Here is a 14,731-nt window from a genome sequence, read left to right on the forward strand (position 1 = left end):
AAAAAAGAAAAAAAGAACAAACAATGAGAAAGTTTCAAATTGTTTTCGACGATTAAGACGAAATTTAGGAATACTTACTGCGGACGATTATGCGATACGAAGCAACTGAAGCGAATGCCGCGACGCGATGTACGACTGAACGAATGCGACTGAATTATCGTACGACGATACGAATGATTAACGATACACGCGTGACGATGCCGCTCGCAATTGAAAGACCAGCACGAGACGGTTTACTAATCGTTCGCTCACTAAAATGATACTTACCTTCGCGTATGCTTGGAGATACTGTTCACAATTGAAGATTTCGCACAGGACTGTCCACTGATCGTCACGCCTGATGGAACGACTCTGTCTCCACCAACGCTTGCAGCCATGTCCACGAATGCTTCAAGATATTGACTCATCGAAGAAGCTAGCACAGAAAAGTATCACTGATCGTTGCGACTGACGAAACGATTTCACCTGCACGAGCGCTTGAAGAGCGCTAAGAGATTGAAACGGTTCTTTAGTCCACGTTTAGCGATTCGAACGCACGGAAACTGACTCGCTGCTACATGCTCACGATTAAACTACTCGAACGAGACTGCCGATACCGTTGTTAGACTCCAACAAGGCTCGAAACGGAGGACCCCAAATACGCACGCTGATTGGTGGTTTTCAAGAAAATCGTCACGCGGCATATTCGCCCGCAAGATGGCGTTTACTGCGTGAATACGCTCCAAGTGCGGGGCAGATCGTTCGCTGGAAGAGCGTGAACGATACCTGGGTGAATGCGAGGCTTCGATGTAATTGGGTAAGAGTGGCGCTCGACCGCTCGGGCCGTTAAAATCCGTCAATTATCCTTACAAGGAACTCGTAGCGTAGGAAATTAGAAATACTGCTACGAATGTTGAAGAGAATCGTTTTGGCTATTGGAGTACCCTTCTAAAATAGCGCCTTGACTGCGAAAGCGAGCAACAACGAGCTACAACGAGACAAAAGCTACATACTATCCAAAATAAACAATCTAAAGTACAACAAAATTCTTACGACAAAAAGAGAAGATAAATAAAATAAAAAAAATATGTCTAAAAAGACTCAGCTAGCATGTTCCCACAGACAAATCAAATTTTTAGGTAAAAAGAATCTAACTCTATCCCTTCTTTCAAACTACCTCCAGAGAAAGCTCCCCTCCTCCAAGATGCAGGTATAGCGATACAGAACATCAATAAAAACATGGAGTCTAGTTATTTCACAACATGTAAAACAACGGAAAAACTATACGTTATCGGCACTCACTTTTCCAAAACAGACACACACAACGATCACCTGGGCCGAGAATTATTATCTCCGAAACAAATAAACTGAAAAATAAAATAGAGCGAGACATATCGCTAAATAAGGCAGTCTTCATATTCTCTAATGAAAACACCTCGGACAACCCCAAACAACCAGACACAGAAATAAACTACTTTACAAATTATAATCAAACTAAAAATCATTTCCTCTAAATTAAACAATAAAAAATCATCCGCTTTCGACGACGTCCCGAACATTTTGCTCAAACGGTTAACCAACAAAATAAAATGATATTAAACAGTGCTCTTTAATAATATTAGCAGCCATCACAAAAGAAAAGAAAATAAAGACCGCTTCTCACCCTCAAACCTGCGATATATAAGTCTCCTAACCAACATAACCAAAATATTCGAAATAATCATAAATAACCGCCTAGTCTCCTTTTGAACAAAAAAAAAATAGCGTAATCCTAAAAAAAAAATCAATTCGGCTTCCTTAACAAACAATGTTTAACAATCTATAATCGAATAATCGAGAAAATGAAATGTTTTAGTATTACGCGATCATTATCATGCATATTGTATCATTCTCATTTTGGCACACACCTATGTTTCTTTAAATATTCTATTTTTTGACCATGGAAAACAAATAAGAAAACTATTAATTTCAGCCAACGCTCATACCGCGCTGAGTGCACTCGTTCTCGTCCGATCACGAAAGTTAAGCAGCGCCGGGCACGGATAGTACTTGGATGGGTGACCGCCTGGGAACTCCGTGTGGTGTTGGCTTTTCTTTATTTTTCCAATATTTTTTTACTTTTCTTGACAATCTATTTTTAATAATCTACAATCGAAGCATCGAGAGAGAGAGAGAGAGAAATGTTTTAGTATTACGCGACCATTATCATGCATATTGTATCATTCTCATTTTGGCACACACCTATGTTTCTTTAAATATTCTATTTTTTGACCATGGAAAACAAATAAGGAAACTATTAATTTCAGCCAACGCTCATACCGCGCTGAGTGCACTCGTTCTCGTCGACTGTTGACCGCCGAGCGGGACGGACCCCTCGGTGCGCGCGTCGGAGTAGACTAACATCCACTAAAGTAGAAGGATCAAGTGACAAAAAAGTGACAAAAAAGTGAAAAATACCGCATCGACATCATCTCCATAAATACAAATAGGAACAAAAAGAAAATAAAATAGGATAAGACAAAATAAAACTGTACAAAGAAAATAAAAGCCACCGATAATGAAGCCAAGAGCAACGAAACGGAACCCACCGTAGACCCAATAAAAAAAGCCATCAAGAGAAAAATAATCTCACATAAAACAGCCAGGAAAATCAACAATATCTTAGGACTCCCCGCTCAAAAGACGCGGAAACTCAACCCACAACCTAACCTGGTCGCCAGGGCAAAAAGTCTAGCAAACATCCTAGGAAACACAGTTGTAGATTATCACCCCAGCCAAGAAGAAAAGGCTAACGAAATCAAAAACATGAAGCCCACAAGAGCTACTTCGCCTCCAGCGATCAAAACAAAAAATAGATACAGCATATTGCAATCTGAACCAGAGCCTCATCCACAACCGGGACCATCAAACTACTCCACACTTCGAGCTCAACCCTGGATGAAATCAGAAAAAAAAAAAAAAAACGAAACATTACGAGGCAAAACGGGAAGGCACGGTCCCACCACGCCACCGGAACAATCGGCGCAGCAGGGGCGACGCACCCCACCGTACAACCCAGGAGGCCCGGCGCCTCCAACACCGCCAAGGGGGGACCGAGCACCGGACGACGGACGCCCCACCGGATGCTCCGCGGAGGAGCGTACGAGCACCCCACCCACCACAAGAGATAACAGGCCGCCACCCATCAACATAATCCTACAAGACCCCAAGGACACGGTAACGCTCATAGAGAAAGTAGCGGGCATCAATCAGTTCCATATTAAAAGAATACACTCAGGTAAACATGCACTCTACCTCCGAAACCTACCCGATTTCCACAAAGCAAAACAAATACTCCTCTCAGCTAACACAACCTTTTACACGTACACACCCAAAACAGAGAAACACCATACATACTTGTTAAAAGGTTTAGACAATAGTTACACCGAAACAGAAATACTCACAGACCTACAAGCCTTGCAAATAGACGACGTAAAATTCACAAAAGTCACACGATTCACGACTGATCAAAAGATCAAGGGAGAACAATATATTGCTCCCAATCTACATAATACAGCTATCCCCCAACAGCAATACAAGCAACCTACTAAAAATAAACTACTTTAACTACTACAAGATAAAATGGGAAAAAATAATAAAAAAAAAGGATGACATAACTCAGTGCCACAAATGCCAGCGAATAGGCCACACAGCGCAAAACTGCAACCTAAACTACCGCTGTGTTAAATGCAGTGAGCCCCATGGCCCAGGCGACTGCACAATAAAAAAGGAAAACGCAGTAACCAAAGACAAAATATTCTGCGTCAACTGCAAAAACTATGGACACCCCGCGTCATACAAAGGTTGCCCCAAACTCGTAGAGCTCCGTAAAAAGGTAGCAGATAAAATAAAAAAAGACAAAGAAGCAAAGACACAACGAATTGCCCAAATAAGCCGCAAATACGTCCCAGAACTAAAGTTCTCTGACGTAGTGAAACAGCAAACAAAACCAAATCTAACAACCAAAAACACATCACAATCAGCAAACTTAGATCCGCGCTCAAGCCAAAGCCCAATCACAATCGATAACTCCCCCCATCCAAACATTATAAACGTTATCGAAGACTTTAAAAAAGGTATTCTCCAAGCGTTAAAAGAACAACAAATGCAATTAAACGAAATAAAAAATACACTATCAACGCACGAAGAAAGGCTCGACGCCATCTTCAGCACTTTCAATAGTACAGATGACGAATAACCAAAACACGCCAAACCAACAATCACAGCAAAAAACACATAAATTCAACCTAAAACATCTGAAAATAATTGCAATAAATGCTAACTCTTTAATTTCAAACCAAAAAGGATACAGTATGCTAACCCTAATAAATAAAGAAGCCCCCGATATGGTACTCATCACCTCAGAAACAAAACTAAACAAAAGACACAATGTACACTTCAAAAACTACACCATGATAAGACACGACAGACCGAACGCCAGTCAAGGAGGAGGAACAGCGATCCTCATAAAAAAAACCCTATAAAATACAAAACGATCCTAATTGATGAAATAACAAGTTTCAGAACCTTAGAAACAACGATCATAAAAATAAAAATAAGCAATAAGGAAAATTTATTCATCACTGCAGCCTACGCAACCTACGGAAACCAGAAAGAATTTATCTACGAATTCAATAATCTTTTCGAATCTTTCTTGCAGCTCAACAAACCGGAAAACTACTATATAATAGCAGGAGACCTTAACGCAAAACATACAAGCCGGGAAAACGAAATAAACAACACGAGAGGCAACTTCATTAGAAACTGGCTAGACAATAAAAGCATCCACTACAAAACAAACTTGTACAGCTCCGAGCTACCCTCTTACCCAAAAGGCAGGCTCATACCTGGACATATGCCTAGCAGATGCGCGACTAAAATTCCAAAACCTACGTCCAAATAGCACCCTAAAAACCTTAGCCTATGACAGTGACCATAAGTGCCCTAGTATTTCAAATTAACAAAAACACATCTGACTTCCTAACACTCGAAACCCAGACCGAGACACCCAGGTACAACTACAAAAAGACAGACTGGAAAAAGTTCCAAAACACACTCGAACAAAACTGCGACCTAAAGATCTGCAACAACGTCAACCTAACAAACAGACAAATCGACTCATTCTTAGACGAAATAGAAAAACACACACGAATCGCTCTCCAAAAATCCGTGCCAATCATAAAACAAAAAAATTCATGCGAGCCCTATATAAACAATAAAATAAAAGATCTACATCGAGATAAAAGCTACATACTCTCCAAAATAAACAATATAAAACTTAACTATTCTTACGACAAAAGAGAAGAATTAGAATTCCTACAGTTCCTACTACACAGAATAAAAGCGCAACTGAAACAAGAATACGCAATTTCTATAAACCATTACTGGACAAACAAAATAAAAAACATCTCCAAAAACGACTCAGCCAACGTGTTCCCACAAATAAATCAAATCTTTAGACCAAAAGAACAAAACCCCATCCCACCTCTCAAATTGCCCCCAGAAAATGCCTCCCTCATCCAAGAAGCAGGTATAACGATACACAACACCATCAAAGACACCGAGGGTAACTTCATAATAACTAAAACAACAGAAAAACTAGACATCATCGGCACCCACTTTTCCAAAATACATACGCAAAACGAACACATGGGCCGAGAACAACTAAACAGAATTATCATCGCCGAAACAAACAAACTCAAAAATGAAATGGAACAAGACAAAACAGTCTGCACATTCTCAAACGAAAACACCGCAGACAACCCCAAACAACCAGATCCAGAAATAAACTACTTCACAAATTACAATCAACTAAACACAATCCTCTCCAAACTAAACAACAAAAAATCCTCCGGCTTCGACGGCATCCCAAACATCTTACTCAAGCGCCTACCGAACAAAATAAAATGGTACTACACGGTACTCTTCAACGATGCTCTAAACAACACATACTTCCCCAGAAAATGGAAAAAAGCCAAACTGATAGCTATAACAAAAAAGGATAAAGACGGCTCATCGCCCGCAAACCTACGACCCATAAGTCTCCTCCCCAACATAAGCAAAGTATTTGAAATAATCATAAACAACCCCCTAACCTCCTTCTGCACAAAAAATAACATAATCCCAGAGAATCAATTCGGCTTCCGACACAAACACTCCACAATCCACGCAATAAACAAACTCACGTCGGACATCTGCTGGGCTCTAAACGCAAAAGATCGAGTAGCCGCCTGCTTAATAGACCTCGAAAAAGCCTTCGACACAGTCTGGATCCCAGGTCTCATATACAAATTGATCAAGAGAAATTTTCCTAAATACCTGATTGAAATAGTCTGGGACATGATCACAAGCAGAACATTCGTAATGACTGAAGGTTCACACTCATCAAGCAAAGAATTCTCCATAAAAAACGGTCTACAACAAGGTACAGTAAATTCCCCGTTACTTTTCAGTATTTACAACAGCGACTTACTAAACCTCTTTGATCTCAATACATCCACCCATAAACGCTCCATAGCCTTCGCAGACGACCTAATCATATACGTAACAGGCCGCGAAACCAAAACTATAAAAACGGAACTCCAAGAACTCTTTGAGAAAATAAACGACTATTACCACGCATGGAAACTAAAAATCAACATAAGTAAATGCGAAACCATACTGTTTAGACCCAAGTCAAGTGAAATCGGCCCAATAGAAAGAGAACACTGCAAAAAATTTCAACTAAGAGAAAAAACAGACAAAGGGGCTCTCTCTCACACCACACAAAAATTGCGTAAAATACCTAGGAGTAAACATAGACTATAAATTAAACTACAAGCAGCACACCGAAATTCAACTTACTAAGGCCAATAAAGCATTCTGGAAAATAAAAAAAACTATTCTACTCCAAACATCTCGACAGCAAAGTAAAAATTCTATGCTATCAAGCACTAATCAGACCGATCATAACCTACGGCTGCCCAATCTGGTACAACATATCAGCCTCCCAAATGGAAAAAATTCGCATATTCGAAAGAAAATGCATCAGGGCTTGCTTGAGTACTTACAGATCCGAACACAGCGGATTCAAAAAACATGTAAAAAAACAAAATAATATACGACCTAGCCAACGTTCACCGCATAGACTGTCACATCCTAAAGCTAATAAGAAACCACTTCGCGCAAGCGGCAAAGATAAAAGAAAATAGTTTAATCTTCAGTTGCTTATTTCCAAATGACGCATATTACAAAAACACTCTGACAACAGGCTACATCCCGCCGGAAGCTTTCCCATACCTTGACGAAAAAAACTACCTCCAGGACCATAATAAATAATATTCCAATAATTTATCACATGAAAAGAAAAATAGGGATCAAAACTATACTTTACGAAGAAAACCTAAATGGACAGACCGCAGACACTAGGCACAACACCAGATACAACATGGCCCTCCCTCTGAAAGACACTAAAGACATCCCCCTCCCCCTTCCCCTCATCCCACCCCTCCCCAAAATTTCACAGCACCCAAAAATATACTACCGAAGCGTCCTGTTTTGCGACCCAGTTTTCAGGACAGTAAAAACAAATGAAAACAGAATCATATAGAAGCTTCGCTCCCTCCAGCGGCTTAAACCAAAAAATTATATTAATCAGGAAAAATGTAAAGCGCCGACACATATTATAGCATGGCTACGTCGTACCGTTGCGTATCGGTACCTTTGCCTAAGATATCATTACATAAATTCACCGTTTATTGTGAATACCAAAATGTATTTAAAATTGTATCTTGGGTTTAATAAACATTGTGGCGGCACTTGACAGTAAACTTCCCAACAGTTCACGTCGCGTGACGCACGACACAAAGACCCTATACCTGCGGACAAGATGATTGCCAGATGTCGATACATTCCTACGGAATATTTCCAGCTAGCCTAAGGACCGCTATAAATCTTAGGATTTATTTCAGCTAAGGTCCTCCAAAGAGACAAACAGTCTTTGTTTATCAGTCTCGAAGTCGACCACCTACCACGGGGACACGCGAGAAATCTGCTATCTCTCACGTACGATGCTTCCCGCTAGCGACACCCTCTCAAGGGCAGCTAGCATCCTTTTCCAACGACCAACACGAATTAGCCAATAAACATTAACGTACATTTCATTTCCCTCACTTTCCGAACCAAAGCTTTTCTCAAGGAATCCGATGCCTTCGCATCCTTAGACACATCCCAACGCAGTCTTCCTCCGCAGCAGCATCGCGACAAAAAAGTCAGTCTATTACAGCGAGTCAACATACCACGATCGTTATACTTACACGGTTCGAGTCGAATAATTACCTAAGCTCTCGACATCTCGTGCAATCATTGTCCGCACTCGTAGCGCATCTCGAATCATAGCTATCCAAGCTCGAACTTATAACCGCGCATTCGCGAACCGAATATAATCGCGAGTCCTGCGCCAAGTGTACTCATTCACATTACGGTGAATAAACATTTATCGTTGAGTAAATCTGAGTTTTCCTTCCGACCCTATCACGACATATCACCTCAACATCTTAAAAAAAAAAAAAAACAAAAAGAAAAAAAAGCACTCGTTCTCGTCCGATCACGAAAGTTAAGGAGCGCTGGATGGGTGACCGCCTGGGAACTCCTTGTGGTGTGGGCTTTTTTTTATTTTTCCAATATTTTTTACTTTTCTTGACAATCTATTTTTAATAATCTATAATCGAATAATCGAGAAAATGCAATGTTTTAGCATTACGCGACCATTATCATACATTGTATCACTCTCTCATAGACGTACAAATAAATTGTTGCATGTTTTAAAGCTAAAAGAAGTCACGTTGTTTCTTGATATGCAGAAATTTTATGATAACAGATTGATATCGTTAAATTTCAAGTGCATGCGTACTCGACGAAACTTCAGCGTAAATTTTTCCGAAAACAAAACTTTGTATCAAAAATTGTCATTGCACATTTTGGACACCGATTCTTCGCGTCAATTTCGCGTCAATTTCGCGTCAATTTCGCGTCAATTTCGCCACAATTTCGCCACAATTTCGCCACAATTTCGCCACAATTTCGCCACAATTTATTGCATTACTACTTCCTGAAATTAGAATTTCTAGTGCGTGTATAGCCTAAACATGGAAACTTTGCGGAAATTGGAAAAATTCGTGGAATTGGAAACCTTGTACTTTTATAATGAATGTTCTAAAAACATTTCAGCACTCAAAACTTAACTGTGAAACCTAGAAAACGGTTGTTCTTGCAATATCTGTGGTTCAATCTGTAAATGTTTAATTTAATTTGTAAAGTGATATTTCTATCTGTAAAACCTACAAAACGGTTGTTCTTAGAACATCTGATATTTAATTCTTTAGATTTACGAAATGGATATTAGTAAAATATTCGAAATATAAACTTTAAGAATATTCGTAGGACTTTCGGGAGAGATGTTCCGAGAACATCCAAAATTTCAGTTTCAAGGACATCTGTAAGATTTAAGATGTGCACGTTGCTAGGACATGCAAAACTTAAGTCTCGCCAACTATAAACTTAAACATATAGACTTAACATATAGGCAACATAAACTTAACATATTACTACCAGAACTTATCAGAAAAATAGAAAAATGACTGCAAGATAAAAGCAAACCCCAGTCAATTTAACCACATTACATTTACATTTACAATAAGCGGAAACCACCTAATATCCGATTGAATGGCACGCACATAACACAAACAAAGCAAGTTAAATACTAAGACTCCACTTAGACTCATAACTTACATGAAAGCAACATACCAAATCAATTATAGACAAAATACGGATAAAAAGGAGACAGACGTACTGGCTAACTAGTCGAAACTGTAAACTCAGCATAGAAAGTAAATTGAAAATATCCAAAACCAGGATAATAAGGTAACTAAACCAGAATCGCTTCTAGAAAATACTCAGAACAGTAGTCAACGCCCCATGGAATATCAGAAACGAGGATATACGCAAAACCTAAAAATACCAATGGTCAAAGAAGAAATCGGCAAGTACTCAAAAAAAGGAAAAAAAAAAAGAAAAAATACAAGGAAAGAACGGCAACGCGTCCAAGCCAAATTGTAAAGTACAAATTAAATAAATGAAAAAAAACAAAAAAAAAAAAAAAAAAGAAGAAACGGATAGCATGTTTGCCCATAAAGGAGTAATCAAAGTGATGAAAACTTTTTATAATGCTTGTTACTTGCGAATACCCACACTTAACCCTGCTGCGGTCTTCCATTTAACTAAATTATTCGGTAAGAGTTTGAAGAAGAAAGTTACCTTTGCATACAAAGATTCGTTTTTCTTTATTTTATCTTCTAACTAAGGACCGGGGAAATGTAGCGGTACGTTACTATATCCTTCATAATAACTTTCATTGCAAAGAACCGGTACATTCTATTATCGCAAAGAAAATTTTGGCATTAGTGAAATTTTTACAAACTCGTATTTTCTCTTTGAAATGTTCCAATGTATTTATAACACTCTCTGCTATTTCTTTTGCAGCTTTCCTACGCGGGTCATATTACCGTCTTATAATATAATTTTGTATCAGTGCGTTCCCTAAATTTTTGCTATGATCGCGCGTTTTTTGTTTTCTCGAATATGTCGGTTTCAAGAGTCAGATAAAATTTTGCTCTATACGTTCAAAAGAATACAGAAGTTCTTAGAGAAAGAAAGGAGAGCAGTAAGAACAAAGAGACCCGGAGACCGCAGCAGGGTTAAAAGCAACATGAATTTAATTTCTAAATATTTTGGTTTCTTGCATCCTGATATTAACCTTCTTCTGCTTAATCTATTTTCATCGTTAAGAAACATTTTAAACACTATTTACAATACAAAGATAAAATACTTTATTTTATATACCACATTGTGAAAATAAAGATAGTTTATTTTTTACTACATATTCAAAATATTTTATTCGTACTGTAGACCAACAACTACTTAAAATAGTATTTAAAAGAAATATTCAGAAAGAAAATTCAGAAATAGAAATAACTTTTAATTATATAAATATCTAACTCATCGGTTTCATCAGTCTCTGTAAAATACTATTTCGAATCAATTTTACAGTCTCTCACACCAGTAGTGACAAATTTAACCGCAATTAAAAAAGTATCGTAATCAATATTGAAGTAGTCGAGTAATAATGATCTTTCAATGTTTCGAAAATCATATAGAGTAAATAGAAAAATAATTATTTGCTGATAATATTGACATAATTTAACCGTTCGAGCCCCAGGGGTCTTTGAAAAACCAAAAGGGGTCGTGTCACGATCGGCATACTTCAAATCCGACGGACTGACGACAGAGATAAAGATGTGGCGGCACTCGGCGACAATGTATATCGCTGAAGTGCCTAATGAACCATCAACATCCCAACGGTCCTTCCACCGAAGGTTCTAGAAGAAAGAGCACGTGGCAACGATCGCGGACGCCTAGCAAATGCATGGACGGTGGGGATGGATGTTGAGGGATGACAAAAGAAAGTAATCGGATCCGATCGAAAGTAAAATCGTAAGAGTCAGTCTTAGAAAGTCACGCCTAGAGTTCAGAAGTAGATTGTAAAGTGTATTGTTGTTGGAAAGAAAAAAAAATAAAGTTTTCTTTTTTTATTTTTCACCTCAAATTCCTTTTTTTATTTTGTTATTTCACGTGACAGTGGAAAAGTCCGGAACGGCAGGATAACCCCTTAATCGATCGCGAGAGAAACAAGCGGCACAATAGCGCTCGTCATATGTGTTATTTTTATGAAATACATCTATATTTTTATATATGCGTACTATTAGTTTATAAATATTCCAAATTTTGTTCAATAAAAATTATTAAGATAACAATGAAGTACAAAATACCGTCAGTCGTCCGTAGCGTTCAAATGTACTGGGACTTTTCGACATAAAATCTAAACACCGCGATCACGCTGCTTGGTACTCAATCGGTTAAAGAAACAACGATACGTCTAACATGCGCGTGTGTCTCTGATATCGGACGATACCGCGCTCTGTAACTCGTTCCCCGTCGAATTAATCTTGGGTGACAGATTTACGAGGGAGAGTAATGACTCAATGCGCGAAGAACAATTGACGAAGTTAAAACTCGGAAAAAAAAAAAAAGAAAAAAAGAACAAACAATGAGAAAGTTTCAAATTGTTTTCGACGATTAAGACGAAATTTAGGAATACTTACTGCGGACGATTATGCGATACGAAGCAACTGAAGCGAATGCCGCGACGCGATGTACGACTGAACGAATGCGACTGAATTATCGTACGACGATACGAATGATTAACGATACACGCGTGACGATGCCGCTCGCAATTGAAAGACCAGCACGAGACGGTTTACTAATCGTTCGCTCACTAAAATGATACTTACCTTCGCGTATGCTTGGAGATACTGTTCACAATTGAAGATTTCGCACAGGACTGTCCACTGATCGTCACGCCTGATGGAACGACTCTGTCTCCACCAACGCTTGCAGCCATGTCCACGAATGCTTCAAGATATTGACTCATCGAAGAAGCTAGCACAGAAAAGTATCACTGATCGTTGCGACTGACGAAACGATTTCACCTGCACGAGCGCTTGAAGAGCGCTAAGAGATTGAAACGGTTCTTTAGTCCACGTTTAGCGATTCGAACGCACGGAAACTGACTCGCTGCTACATGCTCACGATTAAACTACTCGAACGAGACTGCCGATACCGTTGTTAGACTCCAACAAGGCTCGAAACGGAGGACCCCAAATACGCACGCTGATTGGTGGTTTTCAAGAAAATCGTCACGCGGCATATTCGCCCGCAAGATGGCGTTTACTGCGTGAATACGCTCCAAGTGCGGGGCAGATCGTTCGCTGGAAGAGCGTGAACGATACCTGGGTGAATGCGAGGCTTCGATGTAATTGGGTAAGAGTGGCGCTCGACCGCTCGGGCCGTTAAAATCCGTCAATTATCCTTACAAGGAACTCGTAGCGTAGGAAATTAGAAATACTGCTACGAATGTTGAAGAGAATCGTTTTGGCTATTGGAGTACCCTTCTAAAATAGCGCCTTGACTGCGAAAGCGAGCAACAACGAGCTACAACGAGACAAAAGCTACATACTATCCAAAATAAACAATCTAAAGTACAACAAAATTCTTACGACAAAAAGAGAAGATAAATAAAATAAAAAAAATATGTCTAAAAAGACTCAGCTAGCATGTTCCCACAGACAAATCAAATTTTTAGGTAAAAAGAATCTAACTCTATCCCTTCTTTCAAACTACCTCCAGAGAAAGCTCCCCTCCTCCAAGATGCAGGTATAGCGATACAGAACATCAATAAAAACATGGAGTCTAGTTATTTCACAACATGTAAAACAACGGAAAAACTATACGTTATCGGCACTCACTTTTCCAAAACAGACACACACAACGATCACCTGGGCCGAGAATTATTATCTCCGAAACAAATAAACTGAAAAATAAAATAGAGCGAGACATATCGCTAAATAAGGCAGTCTTCATATTCTCTAATGAAAACACCTCGGACAACCCCAAACAACCAGACACAGAAATAAACTACTTTACAAATTATAATCAAACTAAAAATCATTTCCTCTAAATTAAACAATAAAAAATCATCCGCTTTCGACGACGTCCCGAACATTTTGCTCAAACGGTTAACCAACAAAATAAAATGATATTAAACAGTGCTCTTTAATAATATTAGCAGCCATCACAAAAGAAAAGAAAATAAAGACCGCTTCTCACCCTCAAACCTGCGATATATAAGTCTCCTAACCAACATAACCAAAATATTCGAAATAATCATAAATAACCGCCTAGTCTCCTTTTGAACAAAAAAAAAATAGCGTAATCCTAAAAAAAAAATCAATTCGGCTTCCTTAACAAACAATGTTTAACAATCTATAATCGAATAATCGAGAAAATGAAATGTTTTAGTATTACGCGATCATTATCATGCATATTGTATCATTCTCATTTTGGCACACACCTATGTTTCTTTAAATATTCTATTTTTTGACCATGGAAAACAAATAAGAAAACTATTAATTTCAGCCAACGCTCATACCGCGCTGAGTGCACTCGTTCTCGTCCGATCACGAAAGTTAAGCAGCGCCGGGCACGGATAGTACTTGGATGGGTGACCGCCTGGGAACTCCGTGTGGTGTTGGCTTTTCTTTATTTTTCCAATATTTTTTTACTTTTCTTGACAATCTATTTTTAATAATCTACAATCGAAGCATCGAGAGAGAGAGAAATGTTTTAGTATTACGCGACCATTATCATGCATATTGTATCATTCTCATTTTGGCACACACCTATGTTTCTTTAAATATTCTATTTTTTGACCATGGAAAACAAATAAGGAAACTATTAATTTCAGCCAACGCTCATACCGCGCTGAGTGCACTCGTTCTCGTCGACTGTTGACCGCCGAGCGGGACGGACCCCTCGGTGCGCGCGTCGGAGTAGACTAACATCCACTAAAGTAGAAGGATCAAGTGACAAAAAAGTGACAAAAAAGTGAAAAATACCGCATCGACATCATCTCCATAAATACAAATAGGAACAAAAAGAAAATAAAATAGGATAAGACAAAATAAAACTGTACAAAGAAAATAAAAGCCACCGATAATGAAGCCAAGAGCAACGAAACGGAACCCACCGTAGACCCAATAAAAAAAGCCATCAAGAGAAA

General features: G+C 38.8%; 2 non-coding genes across 2 annotated transcripts; both read left to right on the top strand.

Annotated features, from left to right (window-relative positions):
* Window positions 1-1,950: 1,950 nt before the first annotated feature.
* LOC117214979 lies at window positions 1,951-2,069 on the top strand. The gene has a single exon (XR_004488995.1). It is a non-coding gene; the product is annotated as a 5S ribosomal RNA (ribosomal RNA).
* Window positions 2,070-14,087: 12,018 nt separating this feature from the next.
* LOC117214980 lies at window positions 14,088-14,206 on the top strand. The gene has a single exon (XR_004488996.1). It is a non-coding gene; the product is annotated as a 5S ribosomal RNA (ribosomal RNA).
* The last annotated feature ends 525 nt before the right edge of the window (window positions 14,207-14,731 follow it).

Source organism: Bombus bifarius, unplaced genomic scaffold (assembly GCF_011952205.1).
Source record: "Bombus bifarius isolate JDL3187 unplaced genomic scaffold, Bbif_JDL3187 scf7180000009283_frag, whole genome shotgun sequence".
NCBI lineage: Eukaryota > Metazoa > Arthropoda > Insecta > Hymenoptera > Apidae > Bombus > Bombus bifarius.